General features: G+C 35.7%; 1 protein-coding gene across 4 annotated transcripts in view; it reads left to right on the top strand.

Moving 5' to 3' along the window:
• The window catches only part of Rasal2 (RAS protein activator like 2), a 271,624-nt gene that overhangs the window by 64,133 nt on the left and 195,107 nt on the right, over positions 1–12,384 (top strand). The gene's annotated exons all lie outside the window — the stretch shown is intronic.

Below are 12,384 nucleotides of genomic sequence, written 5' to 3'. Positions count from 1 at the left end.
TAAAGAGGTTGAGTATATGTGTATAGCTTATGCACAGCTTCTTGTATACTTGCTTATTTCTTGTATACTTGCTTTATTTTTATATATGCAACTATTGTAGATCTAACTACTTTTACTTGCTTGGTTGCTTGAATTAGCAGTTGTAGAGCTTGCAAATGTCAAGGGCTGATTATATGCTGAAGTCTTAGTATCCAGATTAACATCAGACTTGGAATTCTCCTGCCTCTGCCTCCTGAATGCTGGGATTACAGACCTAATACTGTCAGACCTAGTCATTTTTTCTACTTTTAGTTAAGCAACTATTGAAGCCAGGTGTTTTGTTGTTGTTGCTTTGTATAGAGTATCTTTCTGTCATTTATATTTACTGAAAAAATAGATGCTGTGAGAGTCAATAGGCCATACCAGATGTCACAGAATTTTTATAATGCGGTTTTCTTTTTCTGAATGTCATAATTAATGGCCAGTAGCAGTCATCAGTCAGGCTACTTCTTATTCTCAATATTACCAACTTTGTTTTAACAGAATCTCTTTCAGAACAATGCAATTTGCTGTAGTCTCTGACTACTGCAAGGCTAGGCCTGGCTCAGGGTAGCCTTTCTTCCTGAACCAGATCTCTTTGAGGGGTTGTCTGATGAACTCTATCTCCTGTTTCAAACAAGCTGACTGTTGTATGCTTGTCTTAGACTTTGATGTGACTCTTTTTTTTAAATAATAATAATTACTTATTTATTGTCAAAGTGATGTACAGAGGGGTTACAGTTTCATATGTTAGGTCATGGGTACATTTCTTGTACTGTGATGTGACTCTTTAAATATTGTAACATTGAACGTTTCGTATTTGAGCCTTACTTTTGTTAATGATGTTTCAGGCAATAGAGAATTATATTTAATCATGGCACAATGAGATAATTTTCTGAGAAGGACTGTATCTTCCTGACTTTTGAAAGCACTAAGTAATTGTTCAATGTTTATATTCCCAACAAGGTATAGATACATTGGCAAACTTTTTTCTTATATTCACTGAAGTTAAACATGTGCTTCTTTGTTCCATGCCTAAGAATATGCCATAGCTATGAGAAAGGGCTGTAGATGTCCACCAAAAGACCATAGAGGAATATACATGCAACTTTATCATAGGCAAATCAAATGAGATTAAATTTCCATCAACCTTTGAGAAGTAAAATTGTGATTATGTAATAGCACAACAAAATATAATCAGCTATGTTGGGGATAAAGAGTCACATTAGAGTGTTTGGGTAGCATGCACAAGGCCCCACGTTTATTCCCCAGAAGATGTATCATAAGAGAGAGAGAAAGGTCGGGGGCGGGGGGAGAAGAGAGTCAACTCTTACATACACCAGTGTAGATGAATCAATCTCACAATCATGATGAGCAAAAGAAGCAAGACAAAAGTTTTACTCATATTAATTTAAAATGGGTAGACTAATCTGTATGACAGAAGTGAAAATAATAACCTCTAGATTTGGGAAGAATATGAGTAGAATAGAGTGGAAAAGAATATGGGCTAGGAATGTAACTTAGTGGTAGAGTGCTTACCTAGCATGCATGAAGCCCTGGGTTCAAGTCCTCAGCACCACATAAACAGAAAAATCCAGAAGTGGTGCTGTGGCTCAAGAGGTAGTGTGCTAGCCTTGGGCAAAAAGAAGCCAGGGACAGTGCTCAGGCCCTGAGTCCCAAGTCCTAGGGCTGGCAAAAAAAGAAGAATATGTAAGGGCCTCCTGCAATGCTATAAACTGTGTTATGGTAGTGAATAAATGGGTATGTGAGAACTCATTGAACTGTGTAGTTCATGTATGTGGATTTTACATATTTTACACCTCATAGGAAAAAACCTGAAAATAATAAAGAGTTGAGCAAAAAGACTAGGAATTATCTTTTTGTAATATAAGTTACTGCAGCTACACATAAGACAACTCTGACTTATTTGGAATTTAGGTATTTGGAAACCTCAATTTGGTCATAGGAAACACTTGAAAGATAAGCCAAAATATAAAATCAGATACCTTTTGAGCACCCAACATACATTTCATAGTAAGATGCCATTTTTCTTCTGCTTGGTAAAGGTTACTGAGGCTTTTAGCTTATAAACTACTGTGGTTATCTCACATCCAAGCTGGTAGCATATTAAAAGGAACATTAATTATTTAGGTCTTGAGTTTATAGTTATCTAACCTCTCCTATAATGACTATTTTGCTGTTACTGTAGACCACATGTTTCCAAAGTCCCAATTTAACCATGGAAATTATTCCTCAAATGTTACTTAATGTGCAAGCTCAGTATGCATCAGTTAAATGTTAAACTTCAGAGATAAGTTGTAGCTCAAAGATAGCAGCCCTTAATTTAATCCTTAGGACTGCAAAAATATAAAAATTCCCCCCCAAAACAAAACTCAAAACAACTCAAACATAAAAATGAAACTTCTGTGTGTAACAGAAGCAAAGATATATTAATCCTTCTCTCATTAAGTACTATGATTCCTATCATAGATAGAATTTTGTTTGAACTTAAATTTCAGTAGTAAGTGACTTGCTTTACATGATTCAACTGGTTTGTAGCAGAATCAGTGTTACATTCAAACATGGCAGAGACGGCTGCTCATCAAACCAGTTTGTTCACTCTGGTCATTCTGTAGCTCGGATATAGCTGCATTCCATTACTCAGACTCTCTTTTCATTGGTTTTAGCCATGTGTCTTGAGTTCTAACTAAGAGAACATGGATGGAAGTATACTAGTATACTTGTTTGATAGAGATGATATAGTGGAGGACTAGGAAGTCCTGAATGATAGAAGTTTGAATCCTGACTATTCAATTAGATCACCAATCAGTGGGAAATAAGCTTCTGTTTTGTGTTGCTACTAATATTTGGGTGTTTGTTGTAGCAGCTAGCATTACTTTCCTTACTAATATAGTCTATATGACTATAAAAGTTGTACTCAGTATGCCAGTGTGCTTTATTTTCATTTTTGGTCAAAAAAGATATTCAGTCCAACCAAACAATTATTGTATAAACAATGTAACTTACCTAACTGGCATCTCATGTTTTCTTGGTTGCCTGATTTAGGATATTAATCTAGACAATTATTACAATTTTAGTTATTGGTTTGGGACCCTTTTTTGCAACTAGAATTTGAGGGAGTTGTGATATTCAAAAACATAAGGAGATGGTAGCAAATATAAGTGTTTTCTGGAGGCCATAAGGTATTAAGCAAGAAGTGGTACCTTCAGTTTTTTTTGTTTTTGCTTTTTGGCCAGTCCTGGGCCTTGGACTCAGGGCCTGAGCACCTTCCCTGGCTTCTTCCCGCTCAAGGCTAGCACTCTGCCACCTGAGCCACAGCGCCCCTTCTGGCCATTTTCCATATATATGTGGTGCTGAGGAATTGAACCGAGAGCTTCATGTGTAGGAGGCAAGCACTCTTGCCACTAGGCCATATTCCCAGCCAAGTTTTTTAAAGATTTTTTTTAAAGAGCAATATTAGCTTGACAGAGTACTGAGTAGAAAATACAAAGAATTCTGAGATATCACACACTTACCTTACAAACTACTTAGCAATATCTTGCACTAGAGTGATATGTGTATTAAATATATACAGTGACACATCATTATCATCCAGAGTCATAACTAACATAAAGTATATTGTTGGTATTATGTGGTCTATGGATTTGTATAAGTGTGATGTGTGTCCATTACAGTACATATCATACAGGATATTTTCACTGCTCTAAATATCCCCTATATTGTGCCTATTCATTATAAGTTATTCCCAGCACCCTAACACTAACCCTTGGCAACCACTGATCTTTTCTGATTACTAATTCAGTGCACTTCCCTAAAAATTCCGGTAACATTTTTCACAGAACTAGAAAAAATCCTAAAATTCATGTAGAAACACAAGAAGCCCTGAATAGTCACAAAATTATCTTGAGTAAAAAGCTATGCTGGAAGTATCACCATCCTGATACTACAGAGAAATAGTAACAAGAGCAGCATTAAAATAAAAACAGTATGGACACAGTATGGACCAACAAGTAGAATAGAGTAGGGGACCCAGAAATAAACTCAGTAATAGCAGTCTGACTCTCAATAAAAGTGTAAAAACATAACCTTGGAGAAAAGTTAACTTCGATAACAATAGGTGCTGGGAAAATTGGATATCCATAAGTAGAAGATTTAAACTGGGGTTCTATATCACACTTTGAACAAAATAAAAATTGATCAAGGGTCATAATATAAAACGTCAAAATTTGAAATGACTAGAGGGAAACATAGAGGAAGCAAATCAAGATTATAGGCAATAGGGAGAGACTTTCTGAATAGAGATCCAGTATCTCAGGAAATAATAAGAATTGGCAAATGGGATTAAATCAGATTAAACACTGCTGCATAACAAAGGAGACAATTAACAAGAAATCTTCCAGAATTGGAGAACATCATTTTATTCATCTGACAATGGATTACTGTCCAGGAAAAGTTAAAAACTAAAAAACAAAACAGAAAGAGCAAGTATTCAAGTCATTGCATGGCCTAAAGCAACATTTTTCAAAAGTAGACCTACAAGTTGGGTACCAGTAGCTCACACATGTAATCCTAGCTACTCAGGAGCTGAGCTATGAGGATCACAGATCGAAGCTAGCTTGGGCAGACCAAACCAAGATATTCTTATCTCCAATTAACCAGCAAAGAGCCAGAAGTGAAGGTATCACTCAAGCCGGACACTGTCAATTTTGACTGAAAAAGCCAATTGAGACCATGAGGCCCAGAGTTCAAGCTCCAGTATTGGCACAAAAACAAAACAGAAAAACAACCAAGTCTATAAATAGCTAATAAACACACACACAAGAAGTGTTCATCATCTTTAGATATCAAGAGAAATGCAAAGCAAAAAAAATCATTGAGATGTCTTCTCACTCTAGCTAGAATAGCTGTCATCAGAAACAGCAAAATCAGCTGGGCACTGGTGGCTCATCCCACTCTGGAGGCTGAGATCTGAGGATTGCAGTTCAAAGCCAGTCCTGACAGGAAAGTCTGTGAGACTCTTTATCTCCAATAAACTACTCAGAAAAAAGCCAAAGTGGCATTTTGGCTCAAGTGGTAGAATGCTAGCCTTGGACACAAAGAGGTACAGGGACCCCTCCTCCCCCAAAAAGGAACACCAAAACCAAAAAAAATGCTAAAAAATGAGAAAAGGAATCTTTATATATTGCTGGTAGGATTGTAAGTTAGTCTGGTTGCTGTGAAACTCAGTATGGAGGTTTCTCAAATCGTTATAATGAAGATTTACCACATGATCCAGCTGTATTTCTTTAATCCTGAAGGGATCAAAGTCAGCATACAACAGAGATACCTGCATATTCATGATCTTTTTGGCCCCACAATAACAAAGGGATGGAATTGACCTAAGTGTACATTCAATGATGCATAGATAAAGAAAAAATGGCATGTATATACACAGAGGAATACTTATTCAGCCATATAAAACAGTGCAACCATGCCATTTCTGAGGATTTAAATGGAACTGGAGCTCATAATGTTAAGCCAAATTATTCAGAGAGACAATTCTTGAAATGTTTTCTCTCATAGGTTAATCTCTAGGAAAGAAGAGGAAAAAGGAAAGGACACAGGAAAATAGAACGGGGACTAATGGGGAAGAGGAGAAGTGGGGAAAAGATGTGAGAGTATTAAGGGTGTGAATATGATTATGTTATGTGCATGTTTAAAATAGCACAATGAAACCTATTTTGTACAGTTCTAAAAAGCATATACAGTATAAAATGTGATAAAAATAACATTAAATAAATTAAACATTAAATTAAAAAGTAGTTTTTAAAAATGAATGATATGCTATTTTCCAAAGTGTCAGTCCATTCTACACATTTCTTTATATATGGTGCTGAGGAATCGAACCCAGGGCTTCGATGTATACGAGGCGAGCACTTTACCACTAGGCCATATTCCCAGCTCTGGCTGTCTTGGTATTGATTTCTTGTTTAGTTCTGTGTGGTCTGAGAGTAGTGATGATTGCTATCATTTAAAAATTTCCAGGGTATATCTTGTAGCCCAAAATGTGATTGCTCAGTGTTCCATGTGAGTTTGCAAAGAATGTGGATTCTGCTGTTGTTGGCAGAAATTGTCTAGGGATACCATTTATATTCAGTTGATTAATGGTATCAAATTCAACTATAATATACTGATTTACTTCCTGCTGGATCTGTCTGTCCATTTGTAGCAGAGGGATATAGAATCTCCAGTGATAATGGTGAATTTGCCAGTTTTTCCTTGCAACTGTTTTTATTACCCCATATCTCAAAAGAAGAAAGCAGAGTAGGCAAGAGAGAGCAGGATAGGGAAGGAGCAAAGGGAGTCAAAATTTTAACAGAATTGGTTGCATACACATTGGTGACCAAGACAGAATCAGGAAGAGAGTAGAGTTATAGAGGATAGTACCTGTGAATGTTCACAGTGTGACTTTCTTGATCATTGCAGAATGGACTGTGATCATGAGGCTTTGTTCCATACATACAGGTCATGATTTGTTAAGTCTTTTGGGGGAGAATTGACTTCTTTATCTGTATGTAATTCTCTCTTTCATCCTTAATAGTTTTCATTCTTCTGAAATCTAACTTGTGTGAGATTGCTATAACAACTATAGTTTTCCTCTTATTTCTGTCAGCAGGATCTCTCTCTTTCTTCAGTCTATATTTATTTTTATACTCAAAATGGGTTTCTTGTAGATGATATATTTTTGTTCTGATCTACTCTGACAACATATCTTTTAATCAGTGTATTTAGCCCATCTTTTGTGTAAAGATTGATGTTTGAATTATTATCACACTTATTAATTTTTTCCCTTTATTTTCCTTGTTCTTGTTATTTTTGTGCATTTTAAAAAAGTTTATTTTGGGGCTGGGGATATGGCCTAGTGGCAAGAGTGCTTGCCTCGTATACTTGAAGCCCTGGGTTCAATTCCTCAGTACCACATATATAGAAAACGGCCAGAAGTGGCGGTATGGCTCAAGTGGCAGAGTACAAGCCTTGAGCAAAAAGAAGCCAGGGACAGTGCTCAAGCCCTGAGTTCAAGCCTCACAACTGGCCAAAAAAAAAAAAGTTTATTTTGTGGGCTTGTAATTTGTAGTCTTTTTTTTTTGGCTAGTCCTGGGTATTGAACTCAGTACCTGGACACTCCTTGAGCTTCTTTTGTTCAAGGCTAGCATTCTACCACTTGGGCCATAGCACTGCTTCCAGTTTTCTCTGTTTATGTGGTACTGAGGAATCAAACCTAGGGCTTTATGCATGCTAGGCCAGCACTCTACCACTAATCCACATTCCCAGCCCATTTTTGTGCATTTGTATGGTTTTAGTTGAGCATTTTATTTAGCTCCATTTTGTCTCATATAGTGTCTTAATTATGTTTCTTACTTTTTAAATAGGCTGTCCTTGGATCTGTAATATATATTTACCACTAATGCAACTCTACTTTTAAATAACACTATTACTTCAAAAGTAGTACAATATTTTAGAATAACAGTTTATTTTTTCTTTGTTCTTGTAGTGTTGGGGTTCAAAACCTAGACCTTGCGCCAGGAAAGCAGTATACTACTATACAACACTGAACTACAGTCTTAATCCAAATAACAAAATATTTTTAATTCCTGCCACCAAAATCCTCACTTTCTGGTGCTTAGCTGTGTCTACATTAGAACCAGTTACCTGATTATCAGATGTTTAATTTTAATGTTTATGTAAGGTGCACACAATATTATTATTTTTTCTAAGTATATTTATTAAGGAACCTATTAAACTTGTTGAGGGCCCAAAAATATATTTTATGGTTTTAACTTTTTTCTCTAAATAGTAATTGTGGTATTAAAACGAATTAATAACATCCTGAAAAGCCAGGAAATAGTGTATACATTTATTAAACTGCCCTAACAAGTCAAACTAATTTTTGCCTCCTCTTGTTCTCCTTTGATTTCACAACATTCTTTTCTTTTTTCTCTATTAATTCTGTGCCAATATCTTTTTTTTTGTGCCAATATCTTTTAAGAAACATATATTTGGTACAATACAATCTCTCTAAAGTTTGACTACTCCCTGTCACCCTTTTGATTTATATTTCTGTGTAATTGTCATGGTACCAGAGATAATGTTGAATAAGTGCTGACTGACTTTTCTCACTACTACTCTGAAGTTTGTTTTGTATTAGTTCTTTTTTTTTTTTTGCCAGTCCTGAGTCTTGAACTCAGGGTCTGAGCACTGTCCCTGGCTTCTTTTTTGCTCAAGGCTAGTGCTCTGCCACTTGAGCCACAGTGCCACTTCTCTCCATTTTGTATTTATGTGGTGCTGAGGAATCGAACCCAGGGCTTCATGTATACGAGGCAAGCACTCTTGCCACTAGGCCATATTCCCAGCCTCCATAGTAGATCTTTTTATTATTTGAGTCAACAAATACTGTTTGCTTAGCATTTGGTAAGCACTGGAGTAGATGTTGAATATGAAGTCAGGCATGGGATTATATATAGCCTCGTGACTAAAACAGGAATTGATCAGTTGTTTCTCAAGGAAATACATAAATACAGCTTTAGCTGTATTGGAGAAATGCTAGTATAAAGACTTGTAACAGAGAAATTTTACCTAGCCAGAGAGTCTTTCTCAGAACGTAACAACTCGCTTGACATCTGATTCATGTTTCTAATGGAGGTCTTAAACATTCTAGGAGAGGGAGTAGGTTGAGCAAGAGCACTGTGATAAGGAGAATGATACCTATGAAGGACTGAAAGGATTCTCTAAGAACCTGAAGGTGTGTAATAGAAGGAACCAGTGTATATATTAAGGAATTTTGTTTTAATTATAAAAGTAGTGGGAAGCCATTAAAAGGCTTTAAACAAGATGTAGTAAATTTGTATTTTGAAGATTATTCTTGTTTTAAAATTATACTGTCATTTATTTATTATTTTAGTTAATTTATTTTTTGAGCATGGTTCTTATTGGCTGTTTTCAAACTCATGAACTCAGATGAGCTCAGCCTTCCAAATAGATGAGATTACAGGCATGCATTTGCTCTCTCTGCTTTGGCTTGAATATATTCTGACTAAAGTAGGAAAAGATAGGTTACAGGTGACCATAGTAGATGTAACTAGATGAATTTAGGAGCATAAGGTAATTCAGGTAAGGGATGATGCTAGATTTAGGGGAGGTGGTGAGAAGTAGGTAAATTTATGTAATACCTAGGAAGGAAGGAAGTGAGAGAGGGTACTAATATTTGGGGTTATATAGCTGGATGGAGATAGTACCATTCATTAGAATTAAGAACACTGAAATGGGACCAGATTTTTTTCATGTCAAATAATCTTAATTTTTAAAATATTTAAATGGTTGTACAAAGGAGTTTCAATTCAATATGGCAGTTTATGTGTGCAGTTTATCTTGATCAGTATTATCCCTTCCCTCATTCTCTCATCTCTCTCGTTCCCACCCAAAGATCACAGGTTAGATTTTATACATTTTGAGAAGACTAGAAAATGTTAAATTGAATGTATACATATATTTCTGAAAGAAGACAAGGTCTAAATTGGCATTATAAGTAGGGATGGCAACTGTGAGTGATACATGTGGCAAGCAAATAAGCAGAGGGTGCCAAGGATCCAAATTTGAAATGTAGACACTAAGTAGAAAAGAATGAACCTCAGAGGTGAAGAGACGTTGTGATTAGAGAGGCTGGAGGAGCATTAGGAACTTTCATTTTTAAAAATAAAATAAAACCTAATTATGGGATGAGGATTCAAAGGTTTCCACGTTTTGTTTTTATTTAAAACTTTTCTTTTAAAGCTATTGATTTCAACATTTATCTTTTAAAAATTTTTTGGCCCTTTGTCTCTTAGATGAGAAGTGGTTGTGTACGTGTCAGGTGTGCCCTTTAGTTTTAATACTAGAAAGGATCTCATTTTTACCACAGGAAGTATTCCATCGGGAAGCAGATGTGCTCTGGCGATAGGAGATGGGAAGGGGATGTTTTGTTATTAATTACTTAGCTTTGTATAAACAAAGACTTTATATTTTTCAAAGATGTCTCCTGGTTAATATAAATGAACTTTTAAAGCATTTTATAAGTTGACCTGAGAGGTATGTACTCTCTTGATCTAGTAACAGAATTATAGAGCTTTATTGGTTAATTGTACCATGGCTTGTGTCTTCTAATACAAAAAGATCATGTAGGATATGTATAATAAGATTCTTACACAGAAAAAGCGTGTCGTAAGATAGAAAGTAGTAACAGCCTGTTTGTAAATGAGAAAGCTCAAGTTTTGACATTTCATCTCTACTTTTTTATATTTCCTTGAAATAAATATATAAGGACACAATGAGAAATTAATATCCTATTTTAAATATTAGCTAGGGTGTGGCTCAACTGCTAGACAACCTGCCTGGAACCTAGCAAGCACAAGGTGCTCAGTTTCAACATAAGTACCACCACTTTAAAAAAAAAAAAGGAATGAAAAATGATTTTATCATTTATACCAGTATTTTTGTCTTTGTGCTGTTAGCTCAACAACTGTAGACAATTCTTTTCTCTGGCTTTGATGGATTATTTATAATATGAAAGATCTGGCTAAGATTGATTTGTGTTCAGTTCTTTGTTCTCTAATTCAGAATCTGTAGGCTAGTGGGGTTTGTTAGGCTTCTTTCTTTTTTTCCACCCCCACAGTCCCGGGGCTTGAACTTTGGGCCTGTGTGCTGTCCCTGAGCTACTTTTGCTCAACATTAGCACTCTGCCACTTGAGCCACAGCTCCACTTTTGGCTTTTTCTGAGTAGTTTATTGGAGATAAGTTTCACAGACATTTCTGCCCTGGCTGGCTTTGAACTGAAATCCTCAGATCTTAGCCTCCTGTGTAGCTAGGATTACAATTGTGATCCACCAGCACCTAGCTATAGCTTTTGTTTTTGCTATGAGTAGATTTTAAATATGTATTTATTAAATCTTTTTGCTTTATAGAAGAAGAAAAATACTCATTATAAAATTTCATGTGTTACAGAAATGAATGGTATTGAAATTTATTATAGTTTCAATCTAAAAGAAAATAGCAGGTGTTCTCTGTGCATATTATTCCATTATGCATATGGTAACATCATAATGAACATCTTTAACAGAAGTAGGATTATGTCCTACTTCCTACGTATTTTGCTGTACTCTCCTATCTCTTGGATCTCTTTCCATATAATGTTATTCTTGTTCTTATGAATGTAGTATATATTCATGGTTAAAAATAAAAAATGTAAAAGTCCCCCAGGTACTGGTGGCTTACACCTATAATCCTAGCTACTCTGGTGGTTAAGATCTGTCCATTTGCAATTTGAAGCCAGGCCAGGCAGGAAAGTCTATGAGACTTAATCTCTAATTAATCATCAGAAAGCTGGAAATAGAGCTGTGGCTCAAGTGGTAGAGTGCTAGACTGGAGCAAAAAAGCTCAGAGACAGTGCCCAGGCCCAAAGTTCAAGCCTCAGAATGGACAGAACAAAAGGAAAGGTCTAAGATGATTTTGCAGCTCTACTACCCATATCTAATTACTTGTAAATGTGTGTTCTTGTGACATGTATAAATGCATGTGTGTTTCTTTTTGTATCATTATGTATTATGACTTAGTCACTTTCCTACTGATAGTCATTAGCATTTACTTCTTTTTCTTCCATTAAGAAATATGGTTACATGCATTGGGTAAGAGTGGAAGTGCTGATTGTCAGATTTTCTTATTGTAATTTGTTTGTTAATATATTATTATCTTTTCTGTCTCAAAGGAATATTTGGCTGGGATTGTTATCTTTTTGATTCTTAACACACTTCCAAGAACATTGCATAGGTCTCTCTATACACGTATATGTATCATGTCAGAGAAACATTTCAGGCTTATGTTTTCAGCTTGTCTCTCAATCTCAATAGAGTTATCTATTTTGGTGAACCTGACCAAATTGTCGGGAAGTTTTGTACACTCTTAGTTTAAAATCTACCTACAGTTTACTCTGCACAAGTTTGTCTATGGAGCAGTAATATAAGTATTATGTAGTTGCTTAAAAATGCAGAATTTCAGGCCTGATATCACAGGCCTGTATATCACATAAACATTTTAGTAAGATCTCCAGTGATTTCATCCACAAATTGTCATGTGAGGAGCACTGACTGAAAGTAAATCTCTTGCTTTGTTTTTAGGAGACTGGTCCTTTGTGTTCAACATAAACACATACTCACATAAGGAGTCTGGTCCTTCATTTTTTATTATTCTGATTAAGAGAGGAGGAAGAAGGAGGATAAAAGACATTTGAAATAAAGAGTTGAATTTTCTAAGGGTAGGAGCTATTTTTCCCTCCCCCTG

Source organism: Perognathus longimembris, chromosome 11 (genome assembly GCF_023159225.1).
Source record: "Perognathus longimembris pacificus isolate PPM17 chromosome 11, ASM2315922v1, whole genome shotgun sequence".
In the NCBI taxonomy this organism is placed as follows: Eukaryota; Metazoa; Chordata; class Mammalia; order Rodentia; family Heteromyidae; genus Perognathus; species Perognathus longimembris.
The sequence above is the reverse complement of the archived record's forward strand: the minus strand, read 5'-3'. Positions and strand labels throughout refer to the sequence as shown.